The 15800-nt window shown below is 43.7% G+C and overlaps 1 long non-coding RNA gene across 1 annotated transcript; it reads right to left on the minus strand.

The window, feature by feature from the left end:
* Positions 1–12971: 12971 nt before the first annotated feature.
* Positions 12972–14883, minus strand: LOC136825567 (uncharacterized). The gene is made up of 2 exons (XR_010849375.1): positions 14127–14883; positions 12972–13104 (listed from the first exon to the last, which is right to left on the minus strand). It is a non-coding gene; the product is annotated as an uncharacterized lncRNA (long non-coding RNA).
* Between the last annotated feature and the right edge of the window lie 917 nt (positions 14884–15800).

The following is a 15800-nucleotide window of genomic DNA, read 5'->3' on the forward strand; positions in this document are numbered from 1 at the left end:
GCTGTTCCTGACCTGACACTGAACTATTTACATGAAACTCATCATTGTCAGTTCCAAAACTCAAATTTATCTTTTTCATTTTCAAAATTCATTTTTTTCATATGAACAACATTCCTCCTCCTTTGTATCCCCTCAGTACTCTCAACTTGAACACTGTTACCTTTTTCTCAATGACTCTATAAGGTTCACTACAGAAATTTGGTGACAATTTATTTTCTTTACTTTGTTGTAAAACTACTAAATCACCTTTACTTACTTGTCCCTCTTTTACACAGACTTTCTTATCACAGTACTCTTTCCCCTTTTCTTTACATTTTGGTCCCTTATTCTAATCTCATCATCACAACCAGTGTAATTTAAACACATTTCAGGCAATTTTGTTCTAATTTTCCTACCATACATGATTTCAGCAGGACTAATATTAGTTACAGTATGTGGAGTGGATCTGTAAGCTTTAAGAAAAGTATTTTACTCTTTTCTCCAATCCTTCCCTTCAGTCCTAATTGTTGTAGCAGCTTTCATAACAGACCTATTTTCTCTCTCCACTTCACCATTAGCTTGAGGGAAATAAGGTGTTACTTTTCTAGGACAAATACCATTTACCCTTACAAAGTCTTTAACTCTGCAGATGTAAACTGCACACCATTATCAGTTACAATGAGCTCTGGTAAGCCATGAGATGTAAACCAGTGATCAAGACATCCTACCACCTTGGTAGTGATAGTTGAATACAGTATTCCCACTTCAAACCATCTAGAATAATAATCCACAGCAACTAACAAACTCTCACCAGTTGGTAAAGGTCCACATATATCAACACCAAAGTGTTGCCATGGCCTATCGGGTAAAGAAGTAGGTTTCAGGGGTTCTGGCTTATTACTACTACTCATTAACAAACATGCTTTACAATTTCTTACATAATGTTCCACCTCTTTATCTAATCCTGGCCACCACACTTTCTGTCTTAGTCTACTTTTAAATTTTACAATTCCCTGATGGCCTGCATGAGCTAAGTCAAGAATCTGCTTTCTCAAAGATTTAGGTATTATTATTCTTTGACCTCTTAAGAGTAAACATCCCAAAATACATACTTCATCTTTAACATGTTTAAAATCTGGAACCTCATTCCAATCACCAGTCTTGACAGGCTTACAGACTTTACTCAACTCAACATCAACACCAGACTCTTGTTCAATTTCCCTAGTAGTTAAGGCTACTGGTGTTGCACTTTTGGCAATAAGCATATTCTTCAGCTACATTACTTTTAGGAATATCTGATAAGGGCAATCTCGACAATGCATCAGCTGCATTAGTCTTCCCAGGTTCATACCTTACTTTAAAATCAAAAGACTGCAGTCTTGGAGCCCACCTTTCAATACGCAAAGAGGTTTTGGCTTGGGAGAACATATCACCTATAATAGCTTATGATCCTTAATTAGCTCAAAATGAATACCTAATACATACAATCTAAACCTTTCACAAGCCCAAACAATGGCAAGTGCCTCTTTTTCTGTCTGGGAGTACTGACATTCAGCATCTGTCAAAGATCTACTGGCATAAATTACAAGTTTGAAACATCCATTATCCTGTTTCTGTACTAAAATAGCTCCCAGTCCAACTGGACTAGCATCTACAATTACCTGAGTAGGTGACACTGGATTAAAATAAGCCATGCTCTCAGCAGAAGTAAGTCTCCTTTTTAATTCCCTGAATGAATGTTCCTGTTCACTTCCCCAATGCCAAATTACATTCTTTCTAGTTAACCTTCTCAATGGTTCTTCAACAGTAGACAGATTATTTATAAACCTTCCACAGTAATTTACAAGACCAAGGAAACTCCTAACCTCGTTTACATTTTCAGGCTTCTTAGCCTCGTTTACAGCTCTGACTTTGTCATCAGTAGGTTCAATGCCTCTCTTTGATAAAACATGACCCATAAATACTAGTTTTTCCATACCAAAATGATATTTTAATGATAAAATAAGGTTTGTTCATACTTACCTGGCAGATATATATATAGCTGTATTCTCCGAAGTCCGACAGAATTCACAAAACTTACGACACACGCAGTGGGGAGTCCAGGTGGTTAGTACCCATTCCCGCCGCTGGGAGGCGGATATCAGGAACCATTCCCATTTTCTATTCAGATTTTCATAGTGCCGTTGTCTCCTGAGGGGAGGAGGGTGGGCACTACGAATATATATCTGCCAGGTAAGTATGAACAAACCTTATTTTATCATTAAAATATCATTTTGTTCATGAAACTTACCTGTCAGATATATATATAGCTGAATCGCACCACTGGAGGTGGGCAGAGACAGCATAGGATTGAGAAACAAAACAATGTAGATGATTACACATCTTGGTTCCCTTACCTTTTAGCATAGCTGACTTGTGATTACTGTCACCCAAGTCTGCGTCTGCTTTACTGGAGTTTCCAACGAGGTAGAGACCTATATGGTTGGAGAGTTCCAGATGATCTGCCAACGGGACGTGACCACTATGTGACCAGATCATAGCCCTCAAGAAGGAAGCAAAGAGACAAAAATAACCACCTGGCCTACCAAACATCGTGACTAGTTAAAAACTAAGGAAAGGGAAGACTGTCCCCACAGTCTACCCCACAACCATAAAAACACAACCAAAAATTTTTTAAAAACTATTCCTAACCATACATTACAGGATAGGATGGGTACTGCCTCCTTCCCCAAGATCGTACCAGCCAAAACGTAAGGTCCCAATGAACAGCAAGACTCATACACTGTTCTTACGTCCTTTAGGTAATGAGAGGCGAACACAGAATGACTTCTCCAATAGGTGGCATTCATAATATCGTTCAGAGCCATGTTCTTTTGAAAGGCTACTGACGTTGCAACAGCCCGAACCTCATGCGCCTTAACTTTCAAAAGTTCAAGTCACTCTCCTGACAACTTTTATGCACTTCTTGAATGGTGGACCTCAAGAAGAAAGCCAGCGCATTCTTTGACATGGGGACGTCAGGTCTTCTCACCGAGCACCATAACCTATCCAAGACCTCTTGACTCTTTCTGGTCTTGTCCAAGTAGAACTTTAGAGCCCGAACAGGGCATAGCAATCTTTCTGGTTCCTGACCCAGAATACCCGCCAAACCTTTCATTTCAAAGGACTTGGGCCAGGGGTGAGACGGGTTCTCATTCTTGGCAAGAAACGACGGTTGAAGAGAGCACACCGCATCGTATCCTTTAAAACCAATTAACTTGGATATTGCATGAATCTCACTGATTCTCTTTGCAGTAGCGAGAGCAACTAAAAATAACGTCTTCTTTGTTACGTCCTCAAAGAAGCAGCATGAAGGGGTTCAAAAGGGGCTTTGCATCAGGAACTTAAGAACTACGTCCAAATTCCAAGACGGAACCAAATACTGATGCACCTTAGTTGTCTCGAACGACCTAATGAGGTCATGCAGGTCCGTATTGTTGGCGATATCTATTCCTCTGTGCCGAAAGACCGCCGACAACATACTCTTATATCCCTTAATAGTGGAGACTGCCAGCTTTCGGAACTTCCCTAAGAAAAAGAAGGAAGTCTGCAATCTGGCTCACAGTGGTCGAGGAAGAGGAAATCCTCTGCGTTTACACCACTGTCGAAATACGGCCCACTTCGACTGGTAAACCGCGATCGAAGATGTTCTCCTGGCTCTCGCGATCGCTCTTGCCACCTGCTTCGAAAAACCTCTCGCTCTCGCCAGCATTTCGATAGTCTGAACGCAGTCAGACCGAGAGCGGAGAGGTTTTGATGGTATCGTTCGAAGTGGGGCTGTCTGAGTAGATCTGGACGAAGAGGCAACACCCTCGGAAAGTCTACCAGTAGCGACATTACCTCGGGAACCACTCCTTGTAAGGCCAATACGGAGCGATCAGGGTCATCCTTGTGTCTTGCGACGACGCTAACTTCCTGACCACTTCTCCCAGGATCTTGAAGGGAGGGAAAGCGTATAGGTCCAGACGAGACCAGTCCCAAAGAAGGGCGTCTATTGATACTGCTCCTGGATCCAGGACAGGAGAGCAGTAGAGCGGAAGCCTGTTGTTCTTCGATGTTGCAAACAGGTCTACTAAGGGTCGACCCCATAAACCCCACAGTTTTTGACACACCTCCTGGTTCAGAGTCCACTCTGTCGGGAGCAGTTGATGACGACGACTTAGCAGGTCCGCTCTCACGTTCTGAACGCCTGCTACAAACCTCGTCAGGATCGTAACGTTCCTGGAACTCGCCCACAACAGGATCTCTTTCGCAAGGACGAACAGGGGAACGAGAATGAGTGCCTCCCTGCTTTTTCAGGTAAGCTAGAGCTGTGGTATTGTCCGCGTTTACCTGGACTGTGCGACCGGACACTTGATCTTCGAAGAATTGAAGGGCTAGAAGAATCGCCCCTAATTCTTTCATATTGATATGCCAGGTCACCTGTTCCCCTCTCCAGGTGCCTGACACTTCTCTCTTCCCAATGTTGCTCCCCACCCCGACATTGACGCGTCCGGAGAACAACACTAGGTCGGGGTTCGGAAGGCTGAGGACACGCCTTCTGAAAGCTTCGAGGATCCAACCACCACCTGAGATGCTCCTTCACCTCGAGGAAAGTTTGAGAGACAACTGCAGATTTTCCTTGTCTTCCCAGTTGTCTTGCAGGAAGAACTGAAGAGGCCTGAGATGTAGTCTCCCAGGGAAACAAACTTTTCCAGTGAGGAAATGGTCCCCAGCAGACTCATCCACTCCCTCACCGAACATGTTTCTTTCCCTAGAAGGCTAGGACTTTTCCGTAGCACAGCTGTTGACGTTCCGGGACGGAAAAGCCCGAAAGCCACTGAGTCCATCTGAATCCCCAGATACACGATGGACTGTGTTGAGGTCAGGTGTGACTTTTCGAAGTTGACCAGCAGGCCGAGTTCTTTCGTCAGGTTCAAAGTTGCTTGTAGATCCTCCAGACACCTCTCCCTCGATGACGCTCGAATCAGCCAGTCGTCCAAGTAGAGCGACACACGACGCCTGTCAGATGCAGCCACCTTGCTACATTCCTCATGATGACGGTGAAAATCATGGGAGCTGTGGACAGGCCAAAGCAAAGAGCTCTGAATTGATACACCTTTCCCTTCAAGACGAACCTCAGGAACTTCCTTGACTGAGGATGTATCGGTACGTGGGAAGTACGCGTCCTGAAGGTCGAGGGATACCATCCAATCCCCTGGTCTTAAGGCTCCTAGAACAGACTGAGCCGTCTCCATCTTGAAAGTTTCTTTCACGACGAAGCGGTTCAGGCTGCTGACATCCAGCACAGGTCTCCAACTTCCCGACTGTTTCGGGACCAGGAACAGCCTGTTGTAGAAGCCCGGGAATCCAGGTCTAAGACCTGTTCTACTGCTCTCTTGACGAGCATTTGCCGCAGCAGGTCGTACAGGATCTCTTGTTTCTCTGGACCGTCACGACGGAGAGAGGTCCAAGGGCGAAAGGCTTAAGGGAGGGGAGAAAGGAAAGGGATCTTGTATCCTTTCTCTAAAAACCGAAAGGGACCAACTGTCTGCCCCTCTCACTTTCCAGGCCTGACGGCAAACGCAAGAAGCCTGGCACCCACCGGTATCTGGAGGAGAATCACATCACTTCTTGCCCCTACCTCTAGCAAGGGCTTTTCCTCTCGAGAGGTTCTTTCCTCGGGAAGAAGGCTTTGAAGATGATCCGGCACGAAAAGGGCTTCTTCATCTTGGGTGACTGCTGACGGGTTGACGCTGTCGAGGTCACGGGAACCGCAGGGCGCTTTAATGACTGTGCCAACAGGTCCTGTGTGGTCTTCTCTTGCAAGCTTGCAGCGATGTCCTTTACCATCGAAGCCGGGAAAGATGACTAGAAAGGGGAGCAAACAACAGTTCTCCTTTCTGTGCCAAGGAGACGGACTTCGTGGCGAAACCGCAGAAGAGTGACCTCTTCTTGAGCACTCCAGTCGCAAAGTGTGAGGCCAATTCGTCAGAACCATCTCGGACCGCCTTGTCCATGCAAGACAAGATGCTCGAAAGGTCCGACAAGGAGATCGAGTCCTGACTCCGCGACTTAAGGTCCAAAGCTCCAAGGCACCAGTCAAGGAAGTTGAAAACTTAGCGTCTTGAAGAGGCCCTTCAAAAGATGGTCCATCTCCGTAAGAGTCCAGGGAACCTTGGCCGTCGACAGATGAGACCTCCTACTGAATCAACGAGAGGCGAAGTCTCCCTTAGATGAGGAAGGAAGACGTAAGCCTAAGTCTTCTCCGGTCTCATACCACATCGCCGCTTTACCCGAGAGCCTTGAAGGGGAAGGGCGAAAGAAGACTTTCCTTGAGCTTGCCAGAGTCCATCCACAAATGGACTTTCTTGAAGGCCCGCTTAGTGGAAAGTGATTTAGTCATCTTCAGAAATCCCGGGGCTTTCCTAGACTTAGTCGAAGTCAGTTGAGAAGGAGGAGAGAGAGGTACTGCCGGCAGAAACTTGTCGGGAAACAATTCCTTCAAAAGCTTGACGAGAATCTGGTAGTCCGACGACGAGGACTGATCCTTAATCTCTTCTTCAGACTCCGAGTCCTTGAGTCTATCTCCAACATCGGGCGGGGAAGTGCAGAGAGAAGTTGGAGAGGAAACACGCCGCAGGGACCTCTGCTTGGAAGAGGAACTGGCGTGCAAAGCAGCAGGAGAACCAGGAACCACACGAGAGACGACAGCAACGGCAGGTGGAGCGTCTTGAAGGGAGTCATGAACGTCTATCGGGGCGTCACGTCTGGCAGCATGACGAGCTTCTTGAGCGTCCAATCGAGCGTCACGTCTGGCAGCATGACGAACGTCAGGATCGTCCCTTAGAGCGTCACGTCTGGCAGCATGACGAACGTCAGGATCGTCCCTTAGAGAGCGTCACGTATGGGAGCCTGACGAGCGTCATCAACAAAAAGGTGAACGTGACGTCTAGAACGAGAAGGGAGAGGAGGACGTCCTGGGGTGACGTCAAGACGGTCCTCCTCAACACCCTCCGGGGACGAGAGTCTAGAGTTCCTTCCACGACGAGCAGGCGAAGCAGACGAAGGTGACGAACGAGGAGCAGGAGAAGGAGAACGCCTAGATCTCTTCACTGGAAGTCTAACATCCTTCCGACGAGTACGGGACCTGGACTCTCTCTGCAATGAATGAGGAGAGTTGCTGCTGCATGGAGACAATAAGGGTCCTCGTTGGTGACTCCTCTCTCTCTGGAGAATTACGTAACCTGGAGGAAGAGGGACGAGGGGACGTCCTAACCCTCTTCTCTTGAGGAGGGAGAGCTCTGTCTCTGGAGCGACTTGGGCGCTCAAACACGTCTTCTTCGGATGACGTCCTGTACTTCTTTTGCGGGGGGAACGCATCCACAAACTCTGGCGAGGAGCACAGAGTAGGAGAGAGAGGAGGGCGAAGCGTCCTCCTCCCTAAAGCTTCTCTTAAGAGGGCGAGAGTCTACCTGGGGTTCCAACCCCTGCGTGGGAGGACGTGTCAGAAGACGAGTTGCAGTCCTTCAGGACACGAGCACGAGCTCGCGCCTGGGCAGCCTGGGAAACGTCTTCAGGACCTGCCGAAGGGACGCCAGACCGGTGGGGGTTCCCCGTCACCCTCCTTCGGCTTTCGACATGCTCTCTCCCTGAGTCCTGGGAGTCCAGCAGAGGTCCAGGCCTAGAGGCATGATGGGGCCGGTCTGACGCCCCCTCCACTACACTGGGGGCACTAGTCACTTCACAACACTTTTCTTGGAGAGCTGACACCTTAGATTCTAATGCACGAATCGATTCCATCATGGCGGAAAGCATATTAGTCTCCACTTACACGACTCAGATCTCAGGGCTGGAGACAAAACCACAGGGTTAGGTTCTAAAGGTACAGGGAGTTAGGGGCCGACATCAACACTTCCGCAAAGAGAAGCACTCCTGGAGGAAGACCTCCTCAGTCGATCACGCTCCAACTTCCTCACATATTTATCATACGCTCTCCATTCATTTTCAGTCAAAGAAGCACATTCATCACACCTATCATTCAACATGCATATATGCTTCCTACAGTTAGAACATACAGTGTGAGGGTCAACCGCAGCTTTGAAACCTCACCTTACACTCAGACATCACACACACACGGTAACTAGCAGAGCTAGACCCAGACATAATGATAGTCTAATTCAAATCAAATCAAAACCAAAGAAAAGTCAAAAAAGCGTATGCCGATCTACCGATCCAAAGTCAAAATACCAAAAGACAATCAGATACTTAAGCAAAAAGCAAATCCTATGACGGAGATGCAGACAACAGGTGTTGACAACACCGCGACAGAGAAAATCTGAATAGAAAATGGGAATGGTTCCTGATATCCGCCTCCCAGCGGCGGGAATGGGTACTAACCACCTGGACTCCCCACTGCGTGTGTCGTAAGTTTTGTGAATTCTGTCGGACTTCGGAGAATACAGCTATATATATATCTGACAGGTAAGTTTCATGAACAAATTTACATTTATCTGGATTCAGAGTTAGATTTTTACTATACAATGTTGCCAATATGTACCTTTTCCAATCTCTTGTCATGCTCTTTAACATTAGAACCATAGACAATTATGTCATCTGCTAGCACTTCAACTCCTTCACAATCATGTAATACTTGTTGTAAAATATGTTGATAAACCTCAGGAGCACAGTTAACTCCAAACAACAACCGTTTGTACCTAAACAAACCTTTGTGAGTTACAAAAGTGGTTAAATATCTACTCTCAGGGTCTAACTCAGTTTGATGAAAACCCCACTTCAAATCAAGTTTAGAAAACAACAACAGCACCATTCATAACAATCAACAAGTCATCAATAGTAGGAACTGGATGTCTAGTTCTCAAAATGGCCTCACTGACTCTTCTCATATCAACACCGAGTCGCAATTCCTTACTATTCCCAGGCTTTGGGACGAATACAGGAGCCGATACCCATTCAGTAGGTCCCTGTACTGGCTCAATGATATCCAAACCCAACAAATCATCAAGTGTTTTTTCCACTTGTCCCCTAATATTAAAGGGAACTCTTCTCATAAGTTGTGCTACAGGTTTCACATTAGGGTTAACATGTAATTTCAGTGACAAATCAATCAACTTACCCAGACCTGAAAAGCAAGTTCCATATTTAACTTTCACACTGGAATACTTACCACATGCAGTACTAGTATTTATTGCATTTACATCCTCACCAATCCTTAACATATTTAGTGCTATGGCAGTATTTTTTTGTGTTAAATTATCATCAATGACTTCATTTTTCTCTACCACAATAAAATCTGCCTCCACACAGACTCTCCCAGATGGAGATTCAATCTTACTGCTGAATTCTCCTCTTGCCTTTAATGGACTTGTGACACCATAAAGATCCAAATTCTTATTACAGTTTTTTAAACATACATAATTACTCAACATCCGAAAATCACTTGCAGTAATAACTTTAAAAGTAGCACCTGAATCAATCATAAATTTAATTGGTACATTACTAACATTAAAATTAAATAAAGTAGATGTTTCACAAATGCCTCTGACATTAAACAAATTATGATCTTCATAGTGATCATCATCATCATCATCATAAAAAGTTTCACTCTGAGAATCTTTAACAACACTGACATGCTGTTTGGCCCACAATGACCTCTTGGGCCTCTGGAATCATTTCCAGAACTACCACTTCCTCCCCTGGACTTTTTCATTCCAGGTTGTGACACTGACGCTTTAGGCTTATGACCTGACTCATAATTTTTATGAGAAACACTACTAAGGTTGGACCTGCAAACACGGGCTAAATGTCCAATCTTACCACACCTTCGGCATGCCTTATCCCTGGCAACAACACAGTCACTATGCCAATGACCTTGCAGACCACATCACCAACAACTTTGATTTACACTAAAGTTAGGCCTACCATTTCTCGGTCTATTAGAATGCACAAAATTTCCTGCGCTTCCTCCTCTTTTTCCTTGAAATGTACCATTACCATGGGCTTGATAACCTAACTTATTCATTTTTAAGATTATCTGGCCTAGGCCTAACAGAATCCTCTTCGATTTGTCTAGCCTGGCTCTCAGCCATTTCATGAGCTCTTGCCATTTCCACAATATTATTTAAAGTCAGGTTTCTTTCCCTTTAAAACCTTACTCTAAGCTTCTTAGAAAAACACTTCTCTATGATCTGATCCCTTAAATTAAAATTTACCTCAGCTGCAGGGTACTCACACGACTTAATCAAATTTCTTAACCTTGTTAAGTAAGCATCCATACTTTCGGATGGACCTTGGCAAGCTTGCCTGAAAACATGCCTCTCATATGCAGCAACATTCTTTTTAGGCATAAATTGGTTATCCACAGCTGCAACTGCATCATCAAAAGTATCTCCAGCAACAGTTAACGTTCTAAAAATATGTTGTACTTCCGTATACCTTGTATACAGTACGAAAAAGACTCCTTCCAGTCTGCCCACTTCTGTGAAACATTTGCCGACTCTTCTCTCAGGGGAAAATGCTGATAAGGGCGTTAACTGGATAGAACTAAGTAGTAGCTCCGCGGCGGTGACGGCCTGCTAACTTGACTTATTCTGCAGTTTTTGTGACGCTAATTATGGATTTACCTTTAATTTTTGTCGGACGAATGTAATTAACCCCTAAAGTTCATCCAACACGGTAGGCTACCTGATGGGGAAGCAGGGTTATGGGTGGGGTATACCCCGGGGGCAGGTGATCTGCCGCCCTCTCAACCAACAAGCTAGGGGACCCCATGGGAATGCGGGGTTATGGGTGGGGTATACCCCCAGGACAGTGTTATTTGGCTATGTAATTCAGGGGACCCCTAGGGAAAGCGGGTTATGGGTGGGGTAGATGACGAGGCATGAGAAACCGGCCAAATTTACTTTTTATGGCACTGCAGACATGAGAAACCGCTAAATAAACAGAGAACAAACAAGAACATTGTGAGGCTGGCCAACATGGGCTAGCCTAGCCTAGCCTAAACACGTGTGCGAACATAGAGTAAGTTAACTCTCACCTGCCGAAGGAGAAATATCTTCATTAGTGATACTGTCTTATCATATGCTATTAATGGTTTCATGTATTCAGTTAGCATAGCTCATGCTATCCCATCTTTGTTTATTCGGGGTGAGAGCAATACGACGAAGTGCTCAGCACGTCCTTTATTCTTGCTAGCTGTTTACAAAGTGCGCGGGAATTCATCCCGCGTGGGTAAAGTTCACAACATTACAAAACAGAACCATTCCTTTTTTGATACACATGCACTACAAAAGTTATTTTTACAGAAGCGTGAAGATACATAAAAATACACGAATACAAACATCACATTCATGAGCAACAATTGAATACTGAAACAAAACAATTCTTAAAGAACTTCACGCTTACTATGGCATGGAACCAAAGAAAGGAAGCTCACTGCTGATACGTAACACCTCTTCTCCCTTATAAAAATAAAAGAACAGATACAGTATATGAAAACTACAAATTCAAGCGGTCCGGTGGAATACCTCTCTTGCTCCGGCCCAACTTGCTTCTATCTCTCACTTCACTCTTGGCATTCTCAACTGCAGACTGCTGTGAATCTGCATCTGAGTTTTCAATCTTGGCATTCTCAACTGCAGACTGCTGTGAATCTGCATCTGAGTTTTGGATACCGGTTTGCAACTGGTCAATGTGTCTTTTGTGAACAACACCTTGAACCTCTACTTCATAATGAAGGTGCCTTACTCTTTTCTTAACTACACCAGGTACCCATTTAACGTTATCGTTGTACATACGTACCAAGACGGTGTCATTTTCCTTGAACTGTCTCACTGGCCCCATATTTTCCATCTGTTTATATCCTCTGTTATTTTGTTTAGCCTGAAAGTTAGGGACCATTAAATCTAACTTGTTTCTCACTCTCCTTTCCATTAATAAAAAAGATGGGGACTGCCCTGTTGTTGCATGTTCCGTTGCTCTGTACTGTAATAAGAATTTGCTAATGTGGGTACCTACTGTATTTTGTGTAGCACCTCTGCATTTCATGTTATGCTTGAAGGTTTGTACAAACCTTTCAGCTTCTCCATTAGAAGAAGGATGGTATGGAGATGATGTAGTGTTAGAGATGCCATTTGACTTTAAGAAGTTATTAAATTCCTCCGAGCAAAATGTAGTGCCGTTGTCAGTGAAAATCCTATCAGGCAAGCCATGTGTTGCAAAAAGTGTCATGCATACTTTAATGGTAGCATGCAATGTTATATTTGTCATAGCAATAACTTCAGGCCATTTGCTGTAAGCATCTACAGCTATAAAATAGTAATGTCCTAAAAATGGACCTGCGAAGTCTAAGTGGAGACGTTGCCATGCCTTTTGAGGATACTCCCATGGATGCAAACAAATCAGCTGAGGATTGTTCTGAAATGCATTGCATCCTGCACAGTTCTTTACAAATGCTTCAATATCCCTGTCAATATTAGGCCACCATACAAATGACCTGGCAATAGCTTTCGACTTTACAATACCTAAGTGGTCGGCACGAATTTCTTGTAAACTTTACTTTGAAGTGCTTTAGGAATGACCACTCTAGCACCCCTCATGATACATCCACTTTCGGTAAAACATTCTGACCAAACTGAGGAAAAGCTTTTAAATTCTTCTTTGGTGAGAAATACCCATCAAGGGCTTGGAGAGCTTGTTCGAGAGTATCTATGGGGTCTGATAACCTAGGTTTCAAGGATTTCTAAGATATCGAGACCCCAACATGTGACAGAAGGGCCCTCCGTTGTGCAGCATTGGTCACACCCGTGGCTGTGATGTATACGGAGAAGGTCTTCTTCCACTGCTTCCATTGCTCAGCAACATTTGCGGGGTCTGCCGCAACGGCGAACGATGGTGGTTGGTTGACATCTAAGAGGCATATTGGGGATATGTCCTTTACCCAAATGACTTCTGGATGATGATGATGATGACTCTGCATCTGTGTGGGCTGCTTCACTAATCCTCGGCGTCCACTGTGAGGTTGGGCGACATGGGCTAGCCTAGCCTAGCCTAAACACGTGTGTGAACGCAGAGTAAGTTAACTCTCACCTGCCGAAGGAGAAATATCTTCATTAGTGATACTGTTTTATCATACGCTACTAACCCTTAGTGGACGGATTGAGGTTCAGTGTGAAGCAGAATTACGCACCTGTTATGGTAATAATGATTCGAAACAAAGGTGCCAATACTTCTATATGCTATAAATTCACTAATGGCAACTTTTATATAGACGTGAGAGTTAGGCCAGTATCAGTAACGCTTGTGACTTCAGGGGGAAAGTACTGCATCTCTCTCTCTCACGAGTCTTTTTGTAAATTTGCTTGTAAATATACGAAAGGTTGCTGTTGTGTTTTGTTTTCGTCTTTTACGATAGTATGTCAGTTGTACATGTAATTTTACAAAGAAAATTGCAAAGAAATATCAGAAAAAGCATGTAAAAGTAAAAAAAAGTTACTGAATCTTCCTTCTCGTAAATTTACGTGAATATTTTACAACAAATATGCAAAAAATTTGTTACTGCTTTTATTTCTTATCTGTTTTGATATTGTGTGAGCAGTAATAATAATTTTACAAAATCCAAAAAACTTATTAGAAAAATCATATATAAGTTGGTAAACTTTACAACTGTCTTGTAAATGAGTCCCCACAAGGGTTTGCAAATAGTCATTTTCAACTTCTCGTGGAAGGTAGGGAAAATTTTTTAGAATTTTTCTATTTATTGTGTGAATGTACGTGTCATTCTCTTTCCACTGATGTGATTTTTTTTTTATTTTGCCGACCTCAAAGTTTCCCCGGTCTGGGGTGCTGCACATTGATAAATTGTGCCGTCCCTTAACGGTTAATGGTTTCATGTATTCAGTTAGCATAACTCATGCTATCCCATCTTCGTCGTCACTGTGAGGTTGGCCGACATGGGCTAGCCTAAGCTAGCCTAAACACCTGTGTGAACATAAAGTAAGTTAACTCTCACCTGCCGAAGGAGAAATACCTTCACTAGTGATACTGTCTTATCATGCGCTATTAACTGCTTTTATAACCAGAAACAAAACCGTAACAATTACGTCACTCACCGACTTGGCAATGTTGATGCTGGAGACGTTGAGCTTCCGCGAAGGTATGGACCAGGGGCATGCGGAGTGACCCCACTGCTCCAGGACCTTTGTCATTCCTGAGGTCAATATAGGTCAAGGGCCCTTTGCCACCCCATGAAAAGGAGCCTTGGATTTTCTTAGGCAACAGCATCAGAGGTGATTTCCATGTAAACTGCTGCATTCCCTCTAAAAATAAATAAAAATGACATTTTTATAATAAAATAAAGTTTTATATATACGAGGGTAAGTCAAAAAGTTCCAGGAAAAATTCAATATACTCTTTATTTAAGGAAATTCAAACATCATTTTTCTACATATCTACCATCTAACTCTATACACTTTTCAAGGCGCTGTTTCCACCTCTGCAACCCTTCTTTGTAGAAATTTGGGGCCTTTCTATTAAACCATGTTGAAACTGCATGTTTAGCAGCATCCAAAGATTCAAACCGGACTCCTCTTAAGTGTTCCTTGAGTTTTGGGAACAGGAAAAAATCTGAAGGAGCAAGATCAGGACTATAAGGAGGATGTGGAAGAGTTTCCCACCTAAATTTCCGTAGGACTCCTCTTGCAACCCTTGATGAATGTGCTGGAGCGTTATCATGATGGAACAAAATTCTGCCGTGCAACTTTCCTCGACGTTTTTTAGCCAATGCAGTCTTCAGTTTTTGCAAAACACCTTTGTAGTAGTTCCCGGTGATTGTTTTTGTCCTTCAAGGAAATCAATCAAAATCACTCCTTTGGAGTCCCAAAACACTGTTGCCATAACCTTCTGGGCAGATCTCGCCACTTTGAACTTCACTGGTGCAGCTGAACCTCTTGGTAACCATTGCTTTGATTGAATTTTACTTTCTGGGTCATATTGATGGATCCAAGTTTCATCTCCAGTAACAATCCGGTCAAAAACTCTGATTCATTTGATTCAATCTTCGTTAAAACTGCAAGAGAAAGTTCAGCTCTTTGATGCAGTTGGTCTTCGCAACGCTTTTAGGACCCAACGTGCTGAAAGTTTACTCAAACCAAGATTTTCATTTAAAATTGAAAATGCGGAACCATGGGAGATCCCAGTTTCATTAGCTATCATATCGATAGTAATCCGACGATCTTCATCCACTAGATTCTGCACCAAAGCCACAATTCTTTCATTTTTTGCAGTCGATGGTCTTCCTCTCTTGGGTTGTCTTTGAGGTCCTCCCGACCATCCTTAAATCGCTTTATCCAATCATAAACAACTGATTTAGATGGAGAAGAATCTCCATAAACTTGTTGCAAAGCTTCAATAATTTTTCCTGGTTTCCAATCAAGCTTGGTCAGGAACTTGATGCTAGCTCTCATCTCAAAATTTTTATTTTCCATGGGTTCAAGAAGTTACTTTTCTGAAGCAGATGTTAACACCACGGTAGCAAGAGGATGACTGAGGTAACAAGTCTATATGGATCACTACATCACAGATAATTGTTTACCAAGTATTTGGGTTTTTCATTCCTGTGTAAATACATCATTCAACAATTTTTCCTGGAACTTTTTGACTTACCCTCGTACTTACCAAATAATTACAGGTGTGTTACCCCCTGGTATTGAGGACCTGTCGTTGGCTCCTATTCTGCGCCGACTAGACAACATTCTTAGCCTTTTACAGAAACCAGCCTCAGTGGC

This window comes from Macrobrachium rosenbergii, chromosome 38 (assembly GCF_040412425.1).
Source record: "Macrobrachium rosenbergii isolate ZJJX-2024 chromosome 38, ASM4041242v1, whole genome shotgun sequence".
Classification (NCBI taxonomy): domain Eukaryota; kingdom Metazoa; phylum Arthropoda; class Malacostraca; order Decapoda; family Palaemonidae; genus Macrobrachium; species Macrobrachium rosenbergii.